This window comes from Talpa occidentalis, unplaced genomic scaffold, assembly GCF_014898055.3.
Source record: "Talpa occidentalis isolate TD23 unplaced genomic scaffold, MPIMG_talOcc4v2.1 talOcc4.683, whole genome shotgun sequence".
NCBI lineage: Eukaryota > Metazoa > Chordata > Mammalia > Eulipotyphla > Talpidae > Talpa > Talpa occidentalis.
In genome coordinates, this window is record NW_023605065.1 from 10298 (window position 1) to 20868 (window position 10571).

The 10571-nt window shown below is 64.3% G+C and overlaps 1 long non-coding RNA gene across 1 annotated transcript; it reads right to left on the reverse strand.

The window, feature by feature from the left end:
• Positions 1-3238: 3238 nt before the first annotated feature.
• Positions 3239-7887, reverse strand: LOC119230346 (uncharacterized). Its single transcript, XR_005121741.1, has 3 exons — positions 7689-7887; positions 3558-3737; positions 3239-3436 (listed from the first exon to the last, which is right to left on the reverse strand). It is a non-coding gene; the product is annotated as an uncharacterized LOC119230346 (long non-coding RNA).
• Between the last annotated feature and the right edge of the window lie 2684 nt (positions 7888-10571).

Sequence of the window (10571 nt, forward strand, 5' to 3'; positions counted from 1 at the left end):
GCCGCCTCAGGTTCTCACTGTCCTGCTGTTTCTCTGCTGTCAAGCTTTACCGTCCGCACAGAAGCTTTATGAATTGAAACAAGCAGGGGGGAAAAGCCTACTCTGTGCCTGATGCCCACAGTAGGAGCTGAATAAATGTTTCCTGGGTGATGGAGTAGGTGGAACCCCACAGGCCCCCCTGGGCCCGCCATCTGCCTGGGCGCTCGAATTTGCATACGTCAGCATCTTCCTGGGTCTGGACTCACCCGGCCCGACAGGAAGGTGTAGGGTTGTTTTTGCTTCACTTTAGACGCAGATCTTAGCACAAAGAGAGCTAAGTCGAAAGCTTAAATGGCTTAATTGTGCAGCAAGTGAGAAGTTAAAGGGTCAGAGGAGTGTTAAGTAAATGAAGCTGTTTTGGAGAAAACCTGTAATGCCGCATTCCAGCCCCGGCACTGAGCCATCCCCGTGCTCCCCGGCTCAGGCCAGACTGGTGTCTGCTGACTCCAGAGCTCCCTTCCAGCTCCCAGCCTCTGCAGGGCTGCAGAGCAAGCCCCAGCTCTCCCGCGGGCGGGCCGGCTGCCCCTGGGGTGGCGCGGGAAGGCACCGGGCACGTGCTGCTGTGGCTTTCGGCTCGTGACCTGCCCTGTCTCCTAAAAACTGTGGGCTCCGGTCATTGATGCTTTGTATTTAGAAGATGTCTGGAAATTCTGAGCCAGATTGGTGGGTCCTTTCGTGAAACCAGGGAAGCCTTTTTGGGGCAGGGAGCTCGTCTCTGGGCGTGCGCGCCAGCCGCTCCGTGACTCCGCTCATCCCGCAGGTGTCGCTGGAGCCTCCGCCTCCTGCCAGGTCTGTGTGCGGCTCCTGCAGACAGAACATGGGGCCACATTCTCGTGGGGGCACTGAAGGGAAACAAGCAAGAGGAAACTAGGTAGAATGAGTGCTGCGGGACAAACAAGGCCAAGAAAAGGGGCATTTTCAGCAGGAAGACTCCAGAAGCCTCTCTGAGGGCAGCAGGGGGACAGGGCGCCCCTGTGTTAACTGGAAGTCTCAGTGATGGTTGGACAAAGTGTTTACTCAGTCACCAAAGCGAGGATTCGAACCTGGAAGCAGCCCCGCACGCACGCTCTACTCTGCCAGAGCTGCTCCAGCAAACTGGGGTGTGATTTTAGTGACGTCGGTGGGTGGGGGGGGGACAGGAAGCCGCGGACTGACACACGCAGTGACCCTCGGCGGGGCCCTGTCCTGCCATCCTGACCTAAAGACACGAGGGGCCATCGACAACGTCAGGGCAGGCGACCCGGGCCGGTCTCTTCCTCCCCGAGGACTGCGCCGCGGACATCACAGGCTCCTCATCCGCCTCCCCGGTGGCAGTGGGGCGCGGGGGCCGCTGGCTGCGGGCGGCAGGCTTGGCACCGCTGTTCAGACTTCAGGCCTGGCTCTCCGTCTGCCAGGCAGGGGGCCGTCCCCCAGAACTCCTCTCAGCCTGGATGCTGACGGCAAGTCGAGGTGGCCGGAGCGGCCGGAGTGGTGGGCAGGGAGAGAGAAACGGAGTTGCTGAGTAGAAGAGCCGGGGCCTGGGAGGCCGTGGAGGCAGCTGGCGGGCCGGGGGCCGGGGCGGGGGGGGGACGTCCGTCTTGGGGGGATGAGGCAGAGACTTGTCCGAGACCTCGAGCGCTGGAACGGCTCGGACTGTTGAGGTTTTACGTGGCTCCCTCTGGCTGTTGTGTCTAAAAAGAAAAGTGAAGGGACAAAGGGCAGAAAAGGGGGCGCATCAGGAGGGGCTCGCGAACCCCACTGAGAAGTGGTGCTGCTGGGGGAGAGGTCCGTGCGCTCTGGTGCCGGCCGGTGTGGCCCGGAGTGAGGCGGGAAGAGGAAGCCGCAGTGATGAGGCGTCCTCGGGGTGCAGGGAGCAGGCGGGGTGCCCTGCGTGAGGAGGGGAAGACGGGGGAGTTCAGTCCTGGGGACACGGCAAGTCCTGGGGCGGAGCAGAGACGCCAGCCGGACCCGCGAGCCTGGGGTCCGAGGCGACTGGGCTGGCGTGGACGCCTGACGGCCCTCAGCCACCGCGGCCGTGGCCGGTGTTCAGAGCCAGCAGGCGCCACGAGGGAGGCCCGAGCTGGGGACCCCAACACGCGGCGGTGAAGGCGGGCGGGAGGGACCCCCAGGGGACACGGAGTGGAGGGAGGGGACAGACTGGCAGGCAAAGGAAGGGGGCCTCCGGGGCTTGGCGTTGCTGAGGGAGCCTCTGGGCGGGCTCAGGGCCGTGGTCTGGACACATGTCCTCCTTCGGGCTCACTCGGCCTCGCTCTCGCCACACCCTGGCCGCCTGACCAGCGATGCCTTCCGGCTCCTGGCAGGACCAGGGCGCTGATGGCTGGCGAGGGGCATCTGGGATGTTCTGGCAGAGCCAGACAAGCGCCGCGCGAGCCCGGAGGCCGTGGCCGTCTCGGGCCACTTTGCACCTCATTTGAGAAGCAGCTCCCTGCCCCCGCGCCGCCAGCACGCCCTCCCGTGCTCGCCCGCACACCCTCCCAGCTGCCTTTAGGACAGAGCGTGAGGCTTCAGGAGGGCAGAGCGGTGGGTTAAATAAAGCGGGGCAGAGGAGAAGGGCCTGCCCGCTGGGTCTGAGTGGGGCAGGACAGAGCCCGGCCCTGCAGGGCGCGTTCTGTGGGGGCGGCTCCAAGGAACAGGTGTGTTAACAGCAGCGAGTGCGGCTGCTCAGCCATGTTTGTGCACCGGCAGCTGATGCTGGGGTGACCTGGGCACGACCGGGCAGGGCCAGGTGTGGGTGAGGGCTGTCTCCTCCCCAGCAGCATGGGGGCCTCCCAGACACTGCCCCCCGTGGAGCCGTGCCATGGGCTCCCCTTTGCAACCAAGCCTGCAGCAGCTGGTGGCGCCTGGGCTTGGGGGGGGCTTTCCCGACCTGTGAGCCCCGCGGGGGAATGCCCGGCAGTCCAAGGGTGGAGGTGATGGCCGCTGGGTGCGTGCGGGGCCAGGCCGGAGACCCGTAGGTCACGGCCCCAGCTGGCGGCCACCACCTGCTTCAGAGGGATCCTGTGATCATCGCCCGCCTGCGCACCAGGCCCGAGGGCGGTGTGTCCGCCCCTGACGTCCCAGGCCTTCCGGAGGACGCCGGCCCGGGTGGGCATCCTCACCGCCCCACGCAGGGCCCCACACAGCCGGGTCTCTTGACGCCAAGTCTAGTCTCTTTCTAGGACCCCACCCTCACTGCTCCTGGGGTCCCGGGGCCCTCAGCCTCCAGTTGCAGAGCCCAGACAACGACTCGGGGGTCCCCCTGCACCTGGGTCCCTTGCTGTCCCCCCTTTCAGGGCTGTCTTGGCCCTGCCTTGGGGTGCACGGCAGGGCAGATGGGGCGCCGGCCTCCAGGCCTCACCCTTCTCGATGGACTTCCTTTTAAGGACCTGTGTGTGTGATTCATTAATGGCTTGATTTTCTGCAAGATACACAAACATTTTTTGATTGAGAAACATTTTAGAAATGCCGAACATATTCTTGTGATGAAATAGCAGTGACTGAAATTGCTGCTAACTTGTTGGAATTACAATGGCTCTAACCTTTGTTTCATGGTGTGTTTAGCTCAGTCTGCTCTGTCCCGCCTTCTCCAAGACCCCGCTGGCTTTGAAACCTTAGCAGACGCTGTTGGTCCCTGTCACGGATCAGTTGCTTCCCGCGGCCTTAGGAAGCCCTTCTAGAACGTCGCTGAACTGGGGTGTTTGGAGAACACTGTTACTCACCTGTAGGAAAAGAAAAGCCGAACAGATCGCCGCTGGTTAAGCAAGTGGTTAGTGACTCACGAAGCCCCAGGCCCGGGTGCGTGAAGAAGTAAACACCTTGTTTATTTATATAATTTATGTTGACATTCTGAGTCGGGCGCGCCCAGCCCAATCAGACACGCACATCAGGGTGGAAATTCCTAGAATGTTTTTGCACGGGAGAAGCAGTCGGTATCCTGAACCCCCGTCCTAAAGCTCTTCTCCAGGCAACTTTGTCGTGAACCATTAGAAGGTGAAAGACGCTTCTGATGGACTTTGGTCCTGCCGCTCGTGCTGAGATGGTTCAGGAAAAGAGGCACTGGCGCCGCCCCCAGAGGCGCCGGGGTCTTCTGCAAGGGGCTGCTTGGAGGCCGACGTGCTGAGCAGGTGGGCAGGCGGCCCTCAAGTGCAGGCCACGGTCCTCCCCAGCCCGCCTGAGCTGGCCGGAGACCCGGGTGTTGTGTAAAGTGGGTTTGCAAACAGCTGTCTTGGTCACGGGTTCACGCATGAAAATTCCAGATCAACAACTGACGCTGAAGACACCTCTGAGGGTAAGAGCTTCCAGATGGGGCGAGTCTTTCTCTCCACCCTCTGCAGCCTTCACTTTATTTACTTTGTTAAAGATCTATTTATTGATGCATCCAAGAGCTGGGGTACAGGCCAGAGGCGCGGGAGGGTGAGAGGATCCACCAGAGACAGCAGGGAACAGAACAGGCAGGCTGACGAAGTACACTGCTGAGGGGAGCAGCGGGCGAGACAGGCGAGGTCTGCTCACCATGTGGGTCTCTCCCTGGCCGGCCGGGCATGGAACTCGTGCCGCACAGGCTGCGGATTGCTTCCTAGTACGGTGCTTAACCCCGTGCGCCCCCAGGGAGGCCCTGCAGCCTTCACTTTAGAAGGGCTCCGCGCTGGAAACGTGGGAGCACGTGCCCGAGAGTCCTCCGCCCACTTCCCTTCTGACGAGGGCCGGCTCCGCTGCAAAGGAAAACACCGTCCAGAAAGTAAATGTCCATCGGCTCCCTGTAGCCTGTCAACTCGGGCTTCTCGGAAGGAGATGAGGAAGCAGCCTCCGAGGAACCCGGGGTGAGTGGGTGGGACATCGTGAGGGGCCGGCCTCCTCTAGCAAATTGAAAAGTCATGCGGGAGCCGCTGGGCCAACCAGCGCAGAGTCGGGGCGTCCAGAGTCGAGACAGCTCCGCCGGGACGTGGACATGGCGAGTCGTCGGGAAAAGCTCCTGACCAGAGTCCCGAGTAGCTCGAGAAAGAAGCCCTGGGCCGGAGGGAAGCACCCCTTGGCCTCTGCGCCCGCCCTTCCCCTGCCGGCGCCCCGGCCGCTCCCGCCGTGAGGGCCTGCGCAGGAGCAAGTGTCGCGGCGACATCAGGAGAGGGGAGCCCACGTCTGAGCGTGTGCGTGCCGGCCGCTCCCGGCCCCGGCGGCCCAGCAGCCTGCGGGGTCATCGTCTCTTTCAGGCCCGAGGCCGCCAGGCCTCTGCTCAGGTGACCGGGACCTGCTGAGCGTGGCTGGGGCCCGGCCTGGACGGTGGTGCTGGGCTCCCCATCCTGCCCGTGGGGGGCAGCGAGGGAACGCGTGGCGGGGCCTGTGAGCGGCCCCTCGGGGCCCCCGGGCCCCCGCGGGGGACACAGACTGTGGGTCTTGAGCACGTAGGAGCTGCGTCTTGCATCCTCTTTCATTTCCAGGCCTTTTTAAGACACTAGCGAACACACCGTGGGGTCGAGGTCCCGTGTCTGCTTCCTGCTGCTGGGAGTCTGTGGTCACGGGGCCGGCCACGCCCGACCCCGCTCTCGGCCCCACAGCCGCCCGGCATGAGTTAGCAGTGGCCCGTGTGGGGTCAGCGCACAGGGGCGGCTCAGGTGGGCCCTGCTCAAGGATTCCCCTTTGTGCTGGTGGACTTGAGCGCCGCCGTGGCCAGCACAGCCCCCGGGCTTCCCTGAGGCCGGGTGGCCTGCAGCGCAAGGCGCAGAGAGGCTGCTGGGAAAATCAAGGGCATTAAGTTCTTCAAGAGGTTGTGGAATCCGAGCAGACAGATGCACCTGCACGCACGTTCCTCGGAGGCTGGACGACAGGAGAGAAGAGACTGGCGTTCCCTGTGCTGGCGCCTCCCTGCCGGCCCCGTCACAGCGGGGAGAGGACACGGCGGTCGCGAGCGGAGAAACGGCGCAGGCTGGTGGCCCGGGGTCTCAGCCTGAGCCTCTCAGTCCTTGGGAGACGCGCTTGCCGAGGAGGAAGCTGCCGTTCCAGCTCATGTTGTCTCCACAGCTCCAGGTCTCTTCCAGATTTTCTCCAGCAGGAAGGCCGGGCCGGGCTGAGTGCTCTCAGCCGCGCTCACGGGCAGCCCCTGCAGGGGAGACGCGTCAGGCGTGGGTCAGGGTCCAGCTCGTGCCTTCCCTCGGCGTCCACCCGCCATCGGGGTGTTCGCGGTTTGCCCGCGTCGTGCTCCCTGCTGAAAACCCAGAACCGAAGCAGTCGCTGCTCCTCCCCGAAGCTCAGGCTGAGAGAGAAAGGAGGACGGGAGGCCCCGGCGGGGCGGCCCGGGCTGTACAGCAGAGCCGTGGCTTTGGAAAGGTGCCGCCGCCGTGGTGTCTCGCTCAGTGGCATAGACGTCGCTCCCACCGCCGCCCTGGGAAGCCGGACACGTTGTCCCAGAACAAGCCTCCCAAGTTGGTGGGTGCAGCACTTGCCGCCAGAGGCCTCCCGTGTCCTGCCGCCTGCTGAGAAGGGCGTGCGCCCCCCGGTCCTCCGTCCCGCACTCACTGTCCACTCCCGGGGCTGCCACAGCCCTGGGCCTGGGCGTTCCTGCCTCCCCGGGGTGTCGCCCTGCGTGCACACCCAGCTCCGGAGGCCAGTCCCCGCCCGCCCCGCGTCTGCCCGGGCGAGGGGTGGCCGCCCACCCATAGCTGCCATGCCGAGTGGGCTTGCGTGAGGCGTGCCCGTGGGCCCCTCCTCCTGGCGGGTCTTGCTGACACCCACCTACCCCGCGGGTGCCCTGGGGCCCGGCAGAGCAGCACTGAACACCTGCTGGTGCTCGTGCAAGTGCTCAGGACGCTGCAGCCCCGGCGGCCACACCTCAGAAAGGGGCTGGTTGGGAGCAGGGAAGGCGCAGGCCAGGCCTGGTGAGCAGCTGACGTTCAGGCTGAGGCCGGAAGGGTCAGAGGAATTCAGGCCCAGGAAGAGCAAACATAGGCTTGGGGGCTGGGAGAAGCCGGGGGCACTGCAGGGCTTCCGGGCCTCTGGGGGGGTGGGCACACAGGCACACAGGCGCGTGACCCGGAGGACGGGGCTCCGCGGCCCATTCCTGGGAGCTTCCTGTCGCCAGCCTGCGGTGCTTTGCTCCCACGTACCGCAAGCTGCCTCGTGGCGTTCCCAGAAAGGGCCTGCGTGCCCCAAGCACGTTCCCAGAGAGGCGTCAGGGCCCTCGCAGGCCAGGCTGTGTCTGGGCCGCTGGCCGGTCATGTCCGAGCCTCCGTGAGTCTGCCCAGCCCTGGCGTGCTGGCCCCTGCGGCGGCAGAGTGGGCCGGGCGGTGCGCTGCCGCGTCTCCAGCGGCGAAGTTAAGGTTCCCGAGCCCCTCGGGGCGTGGTGTCTGGGGCTCGGAACACCCCGCGGGGCGTGAGACCGGCAGGAAGAGTGAGCATGCAGAGGCCCACCCCATCCCGGAGGCCGCCGAGGAGAGGGGATGAGGGGTACCCCGGCTCTCTAGCTCTAGGGTGGGGGCGAGGCACCCACGCGCCAGCCGGGCTTCTGGAAAATGGGGAGAAGGGTCTCGGCCTCAGGTTTGACACGGGCTTTGTGGGGAGCCCCTGCGCATGGCCCCCCGGCGCCCGTGGGCAGGGATGGTCCTGAGCAGACAGCAGGGTGGGAGGCCGCAGGGAGGCAGCTGGGTGGCCGGCGCCCTCCGGCGCGATGCTGTGCTTACCGGCTGCTGCTCTGGACACTCCGCCTGCTCTCGCCGGCCGAGCTGCCTGATGGTGTGACATGAGCATCAAATGCAGGTGCTTGATTGCCTTTGACTCTTTTTCCTTAAGAACTTCTTAACTTGGGGTGCTTTAATGCCAGACTATCCACAGGCTCGCCAGGATGGTCAACCCCTCTGGCCGGCCGTGCGCCCCCGGGGAGGGACGAGCCGCAGGCTGGGCTCCGCTCCTGGGGGACGCCCCGCGGCCGGCCCCGGAGGGCTGCAGCATTCCTTTCTCACTCCCACTCGCCCGCTCCTCCACTTCCTTCCTGGGGCTTTTTTTAGAAGCGAGTGTGTTTTTCTCACGTCCGGCAACAAAGGATGTTTTGTGGCGCTCCTGAGGTTTGTGTGTGTGACCGACTTTACACCCTTTCTAGAAAGTGCTGTTCCTGTTTGCACTGACTTACAGAAGCGCGTCGTGAGAGAAAGTCTCAGGGAGCTGGTTTTATTTCTGTTTGTTCCTTTGCTGCTCTTGAGCTTCCAGTACGTTTTCCTGCGGGCTTTAAATCATCTGAATAGGCCTCTCAGAATTCCTCCACCAATCCCCACAGCAACGTGGAGACCCCACTCTCCGTGCACTGGTGCTGGTGCTCACTCCTGGGCGCCTCCTCCTCCCCGGGGGCCGCACACGGAGGGCCTGGGCCCTGGGCCCGAGCCTGGGGACGCCTCCGTGCTTTGACGTCTGCTGCTCCGAGCGCGCAGACCACGCGCAGACCCCGAGGGCTGAGGGCACGGGGAGCTTCCCGCTCCGTCGCCCACAGTGTAAATCATTTCAGTCCCTCGCGGGCCTTTACCTTTCTGGAAGAAATTGGGGGTGCACACCAGGTTTGCTCTTTCAACGAAGAGAAAAGTAATTAAACAAGGCTGGAGAATTTAGGAGTTCAGAGGCCACGTTCTGTGGCCGCTGCCTACGAGCTCTCCCCCGCAGTGCTGAGGAGGGCAGAAGTGACCCCCGCCGCTGTCCCCATGCCGGCGATGTCCCTCCTGCCTTCGTGCACCCCGCCCGAGGGGGCACGTGGGGGACTCACCCCGTGGGCTTTGTTGCTTGTCTGCCGAGCTGAGGCCGGGGCGTGCGGGTTCCGAGGTCAGTGCAGCGCCTGAGTTCCTTGGCACTTGTCAGGTTGGATCTGTGGCTTCCCGGAGTTATTTTAGCTTCGATTTTCCCCGAGTAGGGTCAATCAGAGAAGATCTAGCAAATCAAAGTCTATTTTCTTTGGCATTTTCTCAGAAACAAAGGGAAGTTGTGGTTCCGATGAGGGTTTCTGCTCATCCTTCCGAATGAGCCTCTTCCCAAGTCCCCTTCCCACGTGGCGAGCCCCGCAGGCGGGCCGGGGCGTGAGCGCGCCCGGGCGTGAGGCGTGGTCCCGAGGCTCTAGAGAGACAGGACACCGGCGCTGTGCGCGTCCAGGCCGCCTCCCCGGGCAGCCAGGGGCAGGCCAGGGACGTCCTCGCCTGGAGAATGGAGACGGTGGGCGGCGAGGGACGGTGGGCCAAGAAACGCCCAAGCCGGGCTGCTGGGGCTTCCGTCCCGGCGGTGGCCTCCTCGCCCCGGGGAGCCCGGGCCAGTGCCATCTCCACGGCACCCCTGGGCGGGGTCGTGCGGGGCCGCCTCGGGGCTTGCTGCGCCTGCGCAAGGGGAGCGTGAAGGTGAAGACCGAGAGCAAGGCCTGCGGAGGGCGGCGTGCCGGGGCACCCTCTCATCCCTGTGGGGGCACCTGTGGTGTGGGGGCACCTGTGGCTTCTGCAGGAGGCCGGGAACTATCCCAGTATTTCCACAGAGAGCTCGGCGGGATGCGAAGCGTTTGTCAGTGCCTAGCACACTTTGGCTGACTGTGTGTGTGTGTGTGTGTGTGTGTGTGTGTGTGTGTGTGTGTGTGTGTGAAATAGAGAGAGCCACAGAGAGGGAAGTGCTGTTACCCACAAACACGAGTCACGCAATTTCGTGGGTCAGCGTCTCCAGAACGCAGCGGCTCCCCGCAGGCCACGCGCCGGGCGAGTCTCACGCCCCTGGCTGCTGTCAGGCACGTCCTCTGCCCGTGTTCGTCTGTCTTCCCACTGGAGCCTTCTGTCATTTCCAGCTGTGCCTGGACCTCCAGTCCCCCCAAACCAGGGGGTCGCCCGTGCCGGCTGCTCCCGCCACGCGGCCCAGGCACCCCTGACGTCTGTGCTTGGCTAGAAACCTCATTCAGAGGAACAGTCGTGCGGCCACACTCCAGCTCGCTGGCAATTTGCATCCCGAAAGCCGAGCTGTGCAGCGAGTCGGATCACGATGCGTTTCCCACAGCACCGTCCGCGCAAGCCCGCCTGCTGCCCGGGTCTTGGAGGAAGGAGGCACCACAGGCCGTCAGCCCGCGACTGCTCACCAGGGCCTCCGTGACAGTCCGGGGGGCGGGGGCAGCTCCTCGTCCCCTCCCCCCTTCTGTCTGCTGTGGGGACAGGGAGGAGTTTGGGGAGACAGTTTTATTTGGTCAGCTCCGGCCTCTGCTTCCCGGGTGAATCAGGGGCAGAAGAGAAAAGGGGGTGTGGGAGGGGAGTAACGATCCCCTGTGTGTGGGGGTGACGTGTGCACGTGAGCTCATTGACAGGGATCTAAGCTGCTCCCCTTGGGCACTTGCTTCACGGTCCCCAACCTCCCTGCACCCCACTGACCTCGCCGCAGTCGGCCAGGACCACGGTTGGGGGGAGGGGAGCCCAGTTATCTCTGTCAGGTCTTGCAGCCACACTCGGCGTAAGCCAGGCTCTCGGGGGCAGCCCTGGCCCGGTCTGCAGAGAGGTGCTCTTGGGGGGCTCATGACGTCACTGTCGCCAAGCGAGACCCACTCAGGTCAGAGCTGGGTCAGATGT